General features: G+C 33.3%; 1 pseudogene; it reads left to right on the forward strand.

The window, feature by feature from the left end:
- The first annotated feature begins 9,482 nt into the window (after positions 1–9,482).
- Positions 9,483–13,281, forward strand: LOC108346545 (pentatricopeptide repeat-containing protein At1g12775, mitochondrial-like; annotated as a pseudogene).
- The last annotated feature ends 744 nt before the right edge of the window (positions 13,282–14,025 follow it).

Below are 14,025 nucleotides of genomic sequence, written 5' to 3' on the forward strand. Positions count from 1 at the left end.
CTAAGATCTTAAGTCATTAATATTATAACTTGACTCAAACTATTCATTGTGTAGATATTTGATGACACGTCTCCATTGGAACAACATGTCATAAAGGATGTTCGGGAGTAGTGGGCTGCATTTCTTTTAACCATTTGTAAATGATTGGATGTTTCAATATTACATTTTGAGTTTAGGAACTATTTTATGTGTTACTATGTTCAGTAACTATGTTAGGTAAATATTACATTTTGATGTGTTAATGGAAACAATATTGATTATTTTACTTGTTATTGATTATTTAAACTGTATTTTGGGATTGAATCTTATGCAAGTCTAGATATGGATAGTACCACATACAAATCAAATATTTAAAAAAAAACATCACTTTTTACCCCGGTTATAATACCACAGGTATAAAAGGGAGACTCTTTTATACCTATTATAGCACCACCAGGTATAAAAAGAAATTTTCTTCTTTAGCAATGAAGGTGACTTTTTATACCTACTCTCATAGTACCAAGTGTAAATATAAGACTTTTATACCTATTATAAACAACACAAGTATAAAAAGTAAAACTTTCTACACCGATTTAAGAGTAGGTATAAAAAATAGTAAACTTTCTATAACCATATGACTTGAAGATTTTCCTGCTCGTGTAGCATGGCCTGGGGGCCAGGCCCCTACTGATGGGGGAGGTGGAGCAGTTGCGGAGTATAAGCTACTGTTGGAGGAAGATGTTTCAGATGAAAGTGAAGCTAGTGTTCTACACTGCTGGAGCTGCAAAGAGTCCATTCTAAATCGGTTTTTCAGTTTTATTTCTAGTTCTTTTTTTACTTTCAGTATTTGTGTTTTTGATTTCTTTTTGACTTGCCTTGTGGATAGTTCTTGTGCAATTGGTCTGGTGATTTGAGTGAATCCTTTGTTATGCTTGAACTGAATGCAAATCTCTTGTGCTTGCTCTTTATCCATGAGAATTGTTTTGAAAATCTGATTGAGATTATGTGGTTGAGCTTGATGAACAGAGATTGTGGTTGCTTGTATCTGTTTAGATAGATGCTTGGTTTTAAAATTGATCAATATTCTTGGCATGATGTTTATCATATTTTGGAACCCTGAGTAAACCTGTGATATGTTGTGCCTCAGAGTTTATTGTTGAATGCTATTACTTTGGAATCATAGTTGATTTTGCCTAAGTTTCTCTATTTGAACTAGTTACTTGCATGTTACAAATGATCAAGGCCATCTTGTTCTTCCACCTCTTCTACATTTTGAACCTAAAAGCCAATGTATAACCTTTGAACCTTAAAGAAAACTTTCTCATTCCCGAAACCTTAAGCCTATTGAAAAATCATTAACCTCCTTACCTTGAGTTGAGATGAACATATTTGTTAGAGTAAGGAGAATGGTTTAAGTTTGGGGGAGTTCTTGTCAAAAGGGGAGCATTGAGAAAAACAATAAGTTGAGTTAAAAAGAAAGAAAAAGAAGAAAGAAGAAAGACAAAAACATGAATTCAATGAAAAAGAGTTGGGAAATAAGTTGAGAGTGGTTTATTCAATTTTGGAGAAAAAGAGATACTATGATGTATCATGAATTAAATTGTTTGGTCTCTTATCTCAAGGTGCTTTGTTGTCCAGAAAAACCAATTTTTCTTCTTAGCCCAGCCACAATACAAGCTTCAAAAAGTCCTTGTGATGTAACTTGTTTGTTAATGTGTTTGAAATTGTTGAAACGAAAGGCAAAGTTGATTTGTGTAACATTGTGATATTTGAGAGTTAGACACACATCCTGATACACCATTGTGCTTGAGTGAAACACTTTCCTTGATGAGGATTGGTTCCATGCACTCATTGAAAACAACTTGCCATGTTTGTTGATCTATCATTTGCATCTATCTTGTGACTTTGAATTTGTGAGCACAATGGTTGAAGTTTAGCTTGCTAAGACTATATTGTCTCTTGAATGTGATTTATAAGTTGAGCAAGCATGATTGATTTTGTTTATTTGATTGAAACTATGCTTGAGTTGCTAGACCATTGTGATTGAATTGTTTGCTAGGTGAAGTACTTTTGCTTGAGGACAAGCAAAGTTGTAAGTTTGGGGGTATTTGATAATGCTAAATTTTACCATTATTTAAGCATCATTTTAGTAGCAAAATCAACTCCTTTCTAACTTATAACTTGTTTAATCCTCTTCTTTTGTCTTGTTTTCTGAATAATTGTGTTTTTGGCTACTTTGATGTACTTTCATCAATAATCCCTTATTTTGTAGCTAAAAATGAGCTTGGAAGAGTCTCCAACAATGTATAGAGTTGAACCAACCACAAGGCACGCAGAAACGCTTGTCGCACATGCAGAAACGCTCGGCGCCAGAGAGAACGAACGCTCATCCCTGTGGACGCAAAAGTGGACGTTCGTCCAGTTAGCAGAAGTGGACGTTCGTCCAGCTAGCAGCAGTGGATGCTCGTCCAGTGAGCAGAAGAGGACGCACGTCCAGCGAGGACGCGCAGTGGACGCTCAGCCAGGCAGAAGTGGACGCTCGTCCAGCCAGGCAGAAGAGGACGCTCGTCCAGCCAACAGAAGAGGACGCTCGTCCAGAGAGAGAAGAGGACGCTCGTCCAAAGAGGCGCTCAGAAGACGCTCGGCATCCAGAAGTGAACGCTCGTCCACGCTCTGTGGACGCTGTTTTTGCGAGAAGCTCGCGCCCGGGCGCGAGAGAAGGGGCGCCGGGCGCGACTTTGTCCGAGAGTCTCGCGCCCAGGCGTGACAGAGAGGGCGCCGGGCGCGATTTTTATTGATGTGGCAGACAAAGCTTATTTAACCGAGAAACGCGAAGGGGTTTGGGTCTTTGGTTCTTTGGAGGTGCGATTTCACGTCTGGAGCTCATGGAGGGCACGAGGAGCTTGTGGGAACATCTCCTCCTCTTCCTTTGGGTCTCCTTCTTCTTCCATCTTCCATGTTTGTAAGCTTTAGGGTTCTCCATGGAAATGGAGAACCAGATTCATCTTGTTAGGGATAGATGTAGCCTCTGAATTCTTGTGTAATTGTTGAATGATTTGATTATATATATGCCTTTTCTATCAATTGCTAGTATTCTTGTTTCCGATCTTAAAGCTTGCATGTAATGGGGACGTTCATGACTTGATTTTGGGGTTTCATGGATTATGGGGACGTAAGATGAAACCCAGAACTGAAATAGGAGTCCTTGTGGTTCATTGATTCTAGGGATGGAAGATGATTCACATGTTGTCTTAGATCCTAGCTCTTTAATGCGGGTTTGCTTGTTAGATTGTCCAAGGGATTGGAGTTTGATAAGGAAAACCTAGGCTCTTTCACCTAAGGGATTAGGGCTATAGTGTTTTAGTGGATTGACTTTAGTAAATTGATAGAGAGGAGATGAAATTAGTCATACACAAGAGTGCATTGATGAAAACTAACCTTAACAATGTCATTTCATACCATTTCTAGTCTTTTCCATTTCCAAGTGTCTTCAATACCAAAGTCCAAACTTGTAATTACTTGTGAATCTTTGTTTCTGCACTTGTTCTGTAAATTGTTGTTTTGTTCTTGAGTCTATATGAGTTGTTAATCGCACAATTCTCTAGTATTACGAGTCTCTTGGGAAAACGATACCTGGTCTTACCGGTTTATTACTTGAACGATTCGGTACGCTTGCCGAAATCGCCTAACAGTAACATCACCTTAATTAGGCACCCCCACACTCTTTTGTCGGTATCAGGACAACCGGTATCGTAGAGTCGCGCAGCGGAATAAAATAAGCGAAAAGCGTGTTCGGTCACAACTTAAGTTAATATGGTCCGTTTTTATAAAATTAGTTTTCTTAGAGAAAATTTATCGAACAGTTGATGTGCAGAAAATGTAAAGAGTGTAGAGTTCAAGAAAATCAACACAAAAATTTTATCCTAGTGCGAATCAAAAGATTCTACGTCCAGTCGTTAATCACTATGAATAGTGATTACCCTTTTTCACTAAAATAATGTTTGTACAGATTACAAGATATGAAGTAAAGATTAAGAAACGAGAAAACCTTTCGTTCGACAAACGAACGGAAGAACCTTCATTCGACAAACGAACCGAAAGAACCTACTCAGCCAACTTGAAGAGAATCGCTCCGACCTTTGACACACAAAGCGCGAGCTTCTCCTTTTCACAAGACTAGGCAAGAGCACACTAGCACTTTGAGAACTTCCTCAGACAAACTGTATTCTCAAAATGGCATAGATTCCCTTTTCACTCACAAAGAGCTTCCCTTAGGCACACAACTCTAATACTCTCAAAATGAAAAGTTAAATTCTAAGATTTTTGAAGACCTCTATTTATAAGCTCAGGTTCGTGCAGGGTCAAAAACTGAAAAAGACATCTCCCAACTGCCAGTGATAATCGATTATCATAAGTGATAATCGATTATTTGTGTCCGTTATGAGGTTTTCAAAATGGTGATAATCGATTATCCTGGGGAATAATCGATTATTTGCGCGACTTGGGCAATACTGACTCAGACTGGAATAATGAATTATCCTGAGCAATAATCGATTATTTGTGCGAGCAACTCTTTTCCAAACAGGCTCATGATAATCGATTATCACACCCAATACTGGATTATCTACGCAAAGACTCTCTAAACAAAAAAACTTCTAAGTGTTCTTACATCAACAAAGTAATTCTTATACAATTAATTCTACAAAATGCTTTTAAAATAAGTACAACAAAAGTCTTCAAGTTCTTCATCTTGTAGCATCATCAAAACCATAATATCTTCAAGACACCAATGCTCCTTATTCGTAAAATCTTAGATATTTAAGGTTAGGTTGATAACCTCTCCTCAGTTCATAGGCAATTTACCAATTTTATTATGAGGTATTCTATTTTGTAAAAACATGCAGTAAGCAACTCATTAGAAAGTGAACTAAGAAAAATGTGCCGACATACCTTGTTCGTGTAAATCCAATCTTCAACTAGTTTTGAGTTTGAAGTGCTACTAGAGTCGAGCTTCAGAGATGAAAGACCAGCAACAACTCCATAATGTCTAAAAGGGTGGACACACGTTCTTGTTAGTGCCGAAAGTTCTGTCCAAAGAAGACCTCGACTTTTGGCACGCTCGAAAGTGGTTTCGTAAATACTGTTTGAGTTCTGAAAATAATTTTTTGACTTTCAGGAATCTAGTTGTTGATGTCAACCATAAGTCCTTAAGATTGTTGTAGAAATTGCTGACAAAAGCACGAACAGTATTTCCTGAGGCGTGTAGTTTAGCTGTCTTTTAGGACTTATCTGCGGTATGTTGCACAAGTCCCCCAGGATACAACATGAACTTCCCAGAAATTTTTAAATATCTCAGAACTAGCAAAGAACCCTATAAAAAGTAGAAAATAAACCACAAATATTTTTAGAAAAGTAAAGGAGAAAAGATGAAACTAAGAGGAAGGAGAATGAGAGAAAATGTTGTGTTTAGGAACGTAGAAAATGCTCTATTTGTAGAGCGTGAGGCAGCCCCCTAAGTAAGAAATTTGATCAAAGACCGTTGCCACAATAATGAATAATGAATAAATAAATAAAAATTGAACGTTGCATCAAAGTACGTTTTGTCAACAATAATAAATAATAAAAACTCATTATTTTTGTATTCAAATGTTAGTTTGGTTCTTTTTTTTTTAAGTTTATTTAATTCAATTCTAATATTTTTGTTTCAATCATATCCTAATTTTTGTAAATTTGATGTAATTTGGTCATTTTTCTTATTATTATTTTAAATAATTAATGAATAATATTTGTTACATGTTTGTTTGTATTATTTTTGTTTTCTAATTTATTTTAATTATTTTTATTTTTATTTTTATTTTAAAAATGTTTACATGTTAAACTAGCATCGTGACATGTGTTAAGGTTATGATCAAGACCAATATTTTATATTCAATTTGATTCATATATTCTTATTTTTATACAATTTCGTCCCAATTCTTTTTAAATAAAGTAATTTTGTTCCTCTTTAAATTGTGATCTAATTTAGTTTCTATAAAAATATTACATTGATATTTTTATTTAAATTCAATTTTATTAAATATTTCTGTTTTACGGTTACAATTGGTTTAAAATTACAACAAAAAAAAATTAAGAATAAGCACTAACACTATTGGATTGAAGTTTAAATAAATCGTGTTATTTTTTACCTTTAAAATTTTCATTCAAAACCCACTTGAACCTTAAAGTAAAAATATTTAATAAAAATATAAATATTAATAAAAATATTAATATAATATTTATGCATAAATTAGATTTATTCTTAATTTAAAGAATAGTAAAATTGTTTAATTTTGAAAAAAAAATGTGAATGAATTAAATAAAAATAATTAATATAGATATCAAAATAAATATGAAACATTGACCGGTGACACGTGATCATTTCTTTAAAATTAAAAAATTAAAAAGAAAAAGAAATCACGTTTAAGTGTTTAATGTCCATTAATTACTTTAATAATATTAATAAAAAGATGAAAATTGATATTTAATTGAAAAAAAATTAGAACCGTTGAATAAACCTAAAGAAAATAAAAACTAAATTATTATTTAAGTCCAAATTTTATTACTAATTTTACTTTTATTAATATAAATTATCTTATTAATTACTTTGCACATTTTATGTAATTTTTAAATTCAGTTAATCTTACTTTAATATAAAATGGTATATATTAAAATTGTAAAAAATATTTATTTTATAATCAATTTTTAAGAATACATTTTCTTATAAATTTAATATAATTTATAATTAGTTATTTTTTTAATTATCATATATAAGATGAGATAGGCTTGATGTGCACGTGTTTTTATACCATTAATTATTTTTATTTTATATATTATCATTAGTGAAATATATAGTTTCGTATTAATTAATAATTGTTTTTAATACAAATAAAATCTGTATATAAAAATAGTTATCGTAGAGTTAAAAATAATAAGTTTTTTTGTATTATTAGTTATTTTTTTATTATCATATATAGGACATAAGATGAGATAGAAGTGATGTGCACACGTTTTTATACTACTAATTTATTTATTTTTCGGTTGAATTAATATGAGGGTCGATCGTTCTTCTTGCTCTGCTCTCTTTTGATCTTCAATCCTCTCCGAGAATGCAATCCACTTTGATGAGTTGTTGATCTGCAGAAGACACTCCGACGTTCAAGTCAGATATTTTTCGTAAAGAGGTCTATATTTTATTAGGATAGAAAAGGATATTTGTACCTGGATACCAATTGTATATTTATAGGACTTGTGGCAGCCAAGTCCCCATTAGTGCAGTATATTTGTGGCAATATAACCTGTCAATCACTCATAAATAACGTATATCCGCATTTGATATGGTCATTAATGATATTTACCTTTCCTGATTAGTTTGTCTAACAGCCAATCGGTTGTCAGGTATAGTACATTAAGCCCTCCAAGCCCCGAGCAGCTGTTTCCAGGTGCGAAGGGGTTTAAATACGCCTGACGAATTTAAAGTGGCGGGAAAGAGTGATTACCCTTTTGAATCATCGGGCGGTGTGTTGTGGTTTGAGACCGAATAGCCGAATACTTATGACCGCTCGGTTGAGAGGGATTTTCCTCTCGGTCTTTGACTTCAGCTTTGACTAGAGGATTTACCTCTTGGTCAAGAGGGATTTACCTCTTGATTTTTAATTGCAGCGAGAGGAGTTTACTTCTCGGCCGAGTAGGATTTACCGCTCGGTCTTTGTCTTCAATCTTGACGAGAGGGATTTACCTCTCGGCCAAGAGGGATTTACCTATTGGTCTTTAATTTCAACGATAGGAGTTTATCTCTCGGCCGAGTGGGATTTACCGCTCGGTCTTTGTCTTCAATCTTGACGAGAGGGATTTACCTCTAGGCTAAGAGGGATTTACCTTTTGGTATTTAATTTCAACGAGAGGAGTTTACCTCTCGGCCGAGTGGGATTTACCGCTCGATCTTTGTCTTCAATCTTGACGAGAGGGATTTACCTCTCGGCCAAGAGGGATTTACCTCTTGGTCTTTAACTTCAACGAGAGGAGTTTACCTCTCGGTCGAGTGGGATTTACCGCTCGATCTTTGTCTTCAATCTTGATGAGAGGGATTTACCTCTCGGGCAAGAGGGATTTACCTCTTGGTCTTTAACTTCAACGAGAGGAGTTTACCTCTCGGTCGAGTGGGATTTACCGCTCGGTCTTTGTCTTCAATCTTGACGAGAGAGATTTACCTCTTGGTCTTTAACTTCAACGAAAGGAGTTTACCTCTCGGCCGAGTGGGATTTACCGCTCGGTCTTTGTCTTCAATCTCGACGAGAGGGATTTACCTCTTGGCCAAGAGGGATTTACCTCTTGGTCTTTAACTTCAACGAGAGGAGTTTACCTCTCGACCGAGTGGGATTTACCGCTCGGTCTTTGTCTTCAAACTCTTCCTGAGAGACTTCGTCGTTGAATATGAACTTTAACAATGACATTAATAAAGCTTTGGATGCTTCTCCTCAGTTTATAAATCCACGGACCGATCGTTCACGATGACGACTTGGACTGCGGCTAAAGCTCCGCCTCTGATCTTCCTTCCGATACGTCCGCTCGGGACTTCTTCGCAAATATCCTTCCCTGACAAGGTTGGATGTAGGGCTGAACGTTCGTGAAAGTTCTCAAAACAAAAGACATGCCTTTAGAAATTATTATGGAATTTTGTACTCTTGTTGCAAAACCTGATATTGATCCGAAGTAGCAATGTCGAGGCCGAGCGCACGTCTACGCGTCTGGTTCCTCGTGGAATCATGGGGATGCCGCTCGGTTCCACGGTGGAAGCCAAAATGTTTCGGTTGAATTAGTCCGAGGGCCGATCGTTCTTCTTGCTCTGCTCTCTTTTAATCTTCAATCCTCTCCGAGAATGCAATCCACTTTGATGAGTTGTTGACCTGCAGAAGACACTCCGACGCTCAAGTCAGATATGTTTCGTAAAGAGGTCTATATTTTATTAGGATAGAAAAGGATATTTGTACCTGGATACCAATTGTATATTTATAGGACTTGTGGTAGCCAAGTCCATTGATTAACCATCAGTGTAGTATATTTGTGGGCAATATAACCTGTCAATCACTCATAAATAGCATATATTAGCATTTAATATGGTCATTAAACGTATTAATTGGCCATTAATGATATTTACCTTTGCTGATTAGTTTGTCTGACAGTCGGTCGGTTGTCAGGTATAATACAATTTTATTTATTATCATTAATGAAACATATACAGTTTTGTATTAACAAGTAATTTTTGTTAGTAATAATTATTTCAAATTTAAATAACTTTTAGAATTTAATGGCAATTAAAAAAAATTTATCCAAAAAAAAATATTAAAATTAATTGAATTTAATTATGTTGTCCAAACAAAAGATTTAGAGCATACAAGATAAGCTTTTTAAAATGGAAGAAAATGTAAATTTCAAGAATTCCATACATACTATTGTTTGCAGCAACGATGTGGCTCTCAAGAAGTGTTAGGGTTTCTCTTCTTCCTTCCAAGTTTCCTCCTTTTCTTCCAATGGACAATTCCCTCTTTTGCTCTCACTCTCACTCTCACTCTCAAACTTCCTTACACGACGAAGCCGTCTCACAATTCAATCGCTTGCTTCATAAGCGTCATGTTCCTTCCATCTTCGAATTTGAAAAGATTTTGGGATTTCTTGCAAGGATAAAGCGGTACCCTACCACTATTTCTCTCATTAAGGCTAACAACACTCAAATAGAAATAGAGGAAATCCTAGTCACAAGAGCAAAAGTTTCACAATAATATATGTTGGGTTTAAGTAAAACTTTTTGCTACTAATGTTGCCTTATAGTTCTCTATAGTACTTTTTCTTAAAGATCTACTTACCACCAATGGGTTTTGCTCCTTTAGGAAAATCTACTAAGGTCCAAGTATTATTTTTCTGAATTGATTCAATTTCAGTCTTAATGCCTTTATCCCATTATTTTGCATTAGGAGCACTAATAGCTTTTATAAAGCTATTAGGATCATTATCAACAAGATAAGTATAAAAATCATTTCCAAAGAAAGTTTTTTTTCTTTCTCAAATCCTCATTCAAGGTATCACTATTATTATCAATAGGATCATATTTCTCACTAACCTTTAAGGAAAAAACATGTTCAAAAAATTCAGAATTTTTTTGTCTCCATTAAAGTGTTACATTCAATCACATCACTTTTTAAGAACTAGAAACCTATAGGCAACAATATGTTTAACATAGCCTAAGAATAAGCGATAAGAGGTTTTAGAGCCTATTTTCCTTTTCTTAGGATCGAGTAACATCACCTTAATTAGGCACCCCTGCACCCTTAGATATTTAAGGTTAGGTTGATAACCTCTCCACATCTCATAGGGAGTTTTACTAGTTTTATTATGAGGTATTCTATTTTGTAAAAACATGCAATAAGCAACTCATTAGATAGTGCACTAAGCAAAGTGTGCCGACATACCTTGTTCGCGTAAATCCAATCTTCAACTAAGCAACTCATTAGAAAGTGCACTAAGCAAAGTGTGCCGACATACCTTGTTCGCGTAAATCCAATCTTCAACTAGTTTTGAGTTTTAAGGGATATTGGAGTCGAGCTTCAAAGATGAAAGAGCAGCAACAACTCCATACATGTCTAAAAGGGTGGACACACGTTCTTGTTAGCTCTAGAAGTTCTATCCAAAGAAGACCTCAACTTTTGACACGTCCAAAAGTGGTTTCGCAAATACTGTCTGAGTTTTGAAAACAATTTTTTCACTTTCAGGAATCTAGTTGTTGATGTGAGTCATAAGTCCTTAAGATTATTGTAGAAATCGTTGACAAAATCATGAACAGTATTTCCTGAGACGTAGTTTCATTGTCCTTAAGGACTTATCCGCGGTATGTTGCACAAGTCCCCTAGGATACAACATGAACTTTCTAGAAATTTCTGAGGATCTCAGAACTAGCATAGAACCCTATAAAAAGTAGAAAATAAACCCAATATATTTTTAGAAAAGAAAAGGAGAAAATATGAAAATAAGAGGAAGGAGAATGAGATAAAATGTTGTGCTTAGGAATATAGGAAATGCTCTATTTGTAGAGCATGAGACAGCCCCTAAGTAAGAAACTTAGTCAAAAACCGTTGTCACAATAATCAATAATAAATAAATAAAAAAACTATTGGCCGTTTCTGGTTTTCGTCCCTCTTTCAAAGTAAGGTACAATTTGGTCCTCATTCTTTTCGAAACGTTCGTTTTAGTCCTCGAAAACTAAACACTGTTTAAAAATTTGGTCTCAATTAGCAACAAATGAGGACTAAAACCAAAATTCCGAGGACTAAAACGAACGTTTCGAAAAGAATGAGGACCAAATTGTACTTTACTTTGAAAGGGGGACGAAAACCAAAAACGACCAATAGTTTAGGGACTAAAAACATATTTAACTCATAAATAAATAAAAATTGAACGTTGCACCAAAGAACATTTTGCCAACAATAATGAATAATAAAAGTGACACTTTTGTTCTTTTGATTTAAATATTAGTTGATTCTTATTTGTTTTAAGTTTATTTAATTCAATTCTAATATTTTTGTTTCAGGTCCTAATTTACAAGATGTATTTTGGTCTTTTTTTTTCTTAATATTGTTTTAAATAATTAATTAACAATATTTCTTACATGTTTTATGGTATGTTTTTTGTTTTTTAATTTATTTTAATTATTTTTATTTTTAAAAAGTGTTTACGTGTCAAACTAGTGTCATGTATTAGGTAAGTGGTCAATATCAATATTTTATATTCTATTTAATTCATATATTCTTATTTTAATACAATTTCGTCTTAATTTTTTTTAAATAAAGTAATTTTGTTTTTCTTCAAATTGAAACCTAATTTCTTTATAATGATATTTTTATTTGAATTTACATTTTTATTAAATATTTTTGTTTAGGTTACAATTGGTTTTAAACTAGAACAAAAAAATTTAAGAATAAAGACTAACACTATTAGATTGAAATTTAAAAAGTTAAAAATCTCATAAATCAATATATTGATTAATATAAAGTTGTATTACACTTTTATTTAGTATTTTATGTGATTTTAATATTTTGAGATTTTTAACCTCTTCAAATTTTAAATAAATCTTGTTATTTTTTAACTTTAAAATTTTCATTCTAAACCAACATGAACCTTAAAGTAAAAATATTTAATAAAAATATAAATATTAATAAAAATATTAATATAATATTTATGTGTAAATTAAATTTTTTCTTAATTTAAAGAATAATACAATTGTTTATTTTTGAAAAAAATATATGATTGAATTAAATAAAAATAATTAATATAGATATCAAAATAAATATGAAACATTAACTATGATATAACCGGTGACATGTGATCATTTCTTTAAAATTAAAAAAATAAAAATGTGCACGTGTTTTATACTATTAATTAATTTTATTTTATTTATTATCATTAGTGAAATTTATAGTTTCGTATTAATTAATAATTTTTGTAGTAAAAATAAAATCTGTATATAAAAACAGTTATCGTAGAGTTAAAAATAATAATTCTTTTTTGTATTATTAGTTATTTTTTAATTATCATAGATAAGACATGAGATGAGTTAGAAGTGATGTGCACACGTTTTTATACTACTAATTATTTTTATTTTATTTATTAATCATAGAGGTCTCTGTGACAAAGTAGTAGCACTAGGATTTCAGCTCAACCAAATTACTTACGGGACTCTGATCAATGGATTGAGCAAAATAGGAGAAACTGAAGCCGCCATCGAATTGCTCAGAACGATTCTTTATTGACTCTTTATTAAAAGAGAAACGTCCAAACAAAGCTTATGATTTGTATTCTGAGATGGTTATTAAGGGAATTTCTCCTAATGTTGTTACTTATAGTACTCTAATTCATGGCTTTTGCTTTTTGAAACAGGTAGAAGTAGCATTTAGTTTCCTAAATGAAATGCTGTCAAATAGCATCAGGCCAGATGTTTGTACCTATAATATATTAATCGATGCATTGTGTAAGGAAAGAAAGCTAGGAGAAGCCAAGAATGTATTATGTGTGATGGTGAAAGCTTATGTGAAACCTGATATTGTTAGTTTTAATACTCTACTGGATGGGTATTACTTAGTTAATAAAGTGATGAATGCGAAACAAGTATTCAGTGCAATAACCCACATGGGAGTGAGTCCTAGTGTTAGTACCTACAATATCATGATAAATGGACTCATAAGGAACGAAAAATCATCATCTAGACAAGGCAATTGAATTATTGAGGAAAATGAGAGAGAATGGAGTTCAGCCCGATATGTACACTGCAACAATACTTATTGATGGGATGTGTAGAGGGGGGAGATTTAAGAATGCACAAGAGATTTTTCAAGATCTATTGAATAAAGGTCACAATCCCGACCTCTATACTTAAAATGTTATGATCAATGGTCTTTGTAGAGAGGGTTTGCTTGATGAGGCATTGACCTTGTGGTCCAAAATGGAAGACAGTGGTTGTTTATCTAATGTTATTACTTTTGAAATAATCATCTCTGCTCTCTTCAAGAAGGACGAGACTGAAAAGGCCGAGAAATTTTTGCACGAAATGATCTCTAGAGAGTTGTTGAAATGAGAAAAGGTGACACCTTATTTAAATAACAAGTTACATTTATGTGTTTGTCTTAGAATGTGCATGAATGGTTTGTAAATTTTGTATTAGATGAGTTGGTTTAGGTTGTAACCTCTGTTGCTGATGTTTTCCTGGTTGAGGCTTGATACATTTTTATTTTCTACTCTGCATTTTGATTGCTACCAAACTTGTGTTTCCTTTGACATTACATTTTATTTGTAGAATTTGTTTAACTGATTAGTACAAAGGTTGAAATCAATGATTTTATTGTATTTTCAAGACCAAAATTGTGATCTCCCTCCTTATGTCTAAAATCTGATGATTTTTTTTTTATTTCCAACTGTTTGATATTCCCCATTCATGTTTGTCAGAGACCAAATATATTTTTTCTT

Source organism: Vigna angularis, chromosome 9 (assembly GCF_016808095.1).
Source record: "Vigna angularis cultivar LongXiaoDou No.4 chromosome 9, ASM1680809v1, whole genome shotgun sequence".
Lineage (NCBI taxonomy): Eukaryota > Viridiplantae > Streptophyta > Magnoliopsida > Fabales > Fabaceae > Vigna > Vigna angularis.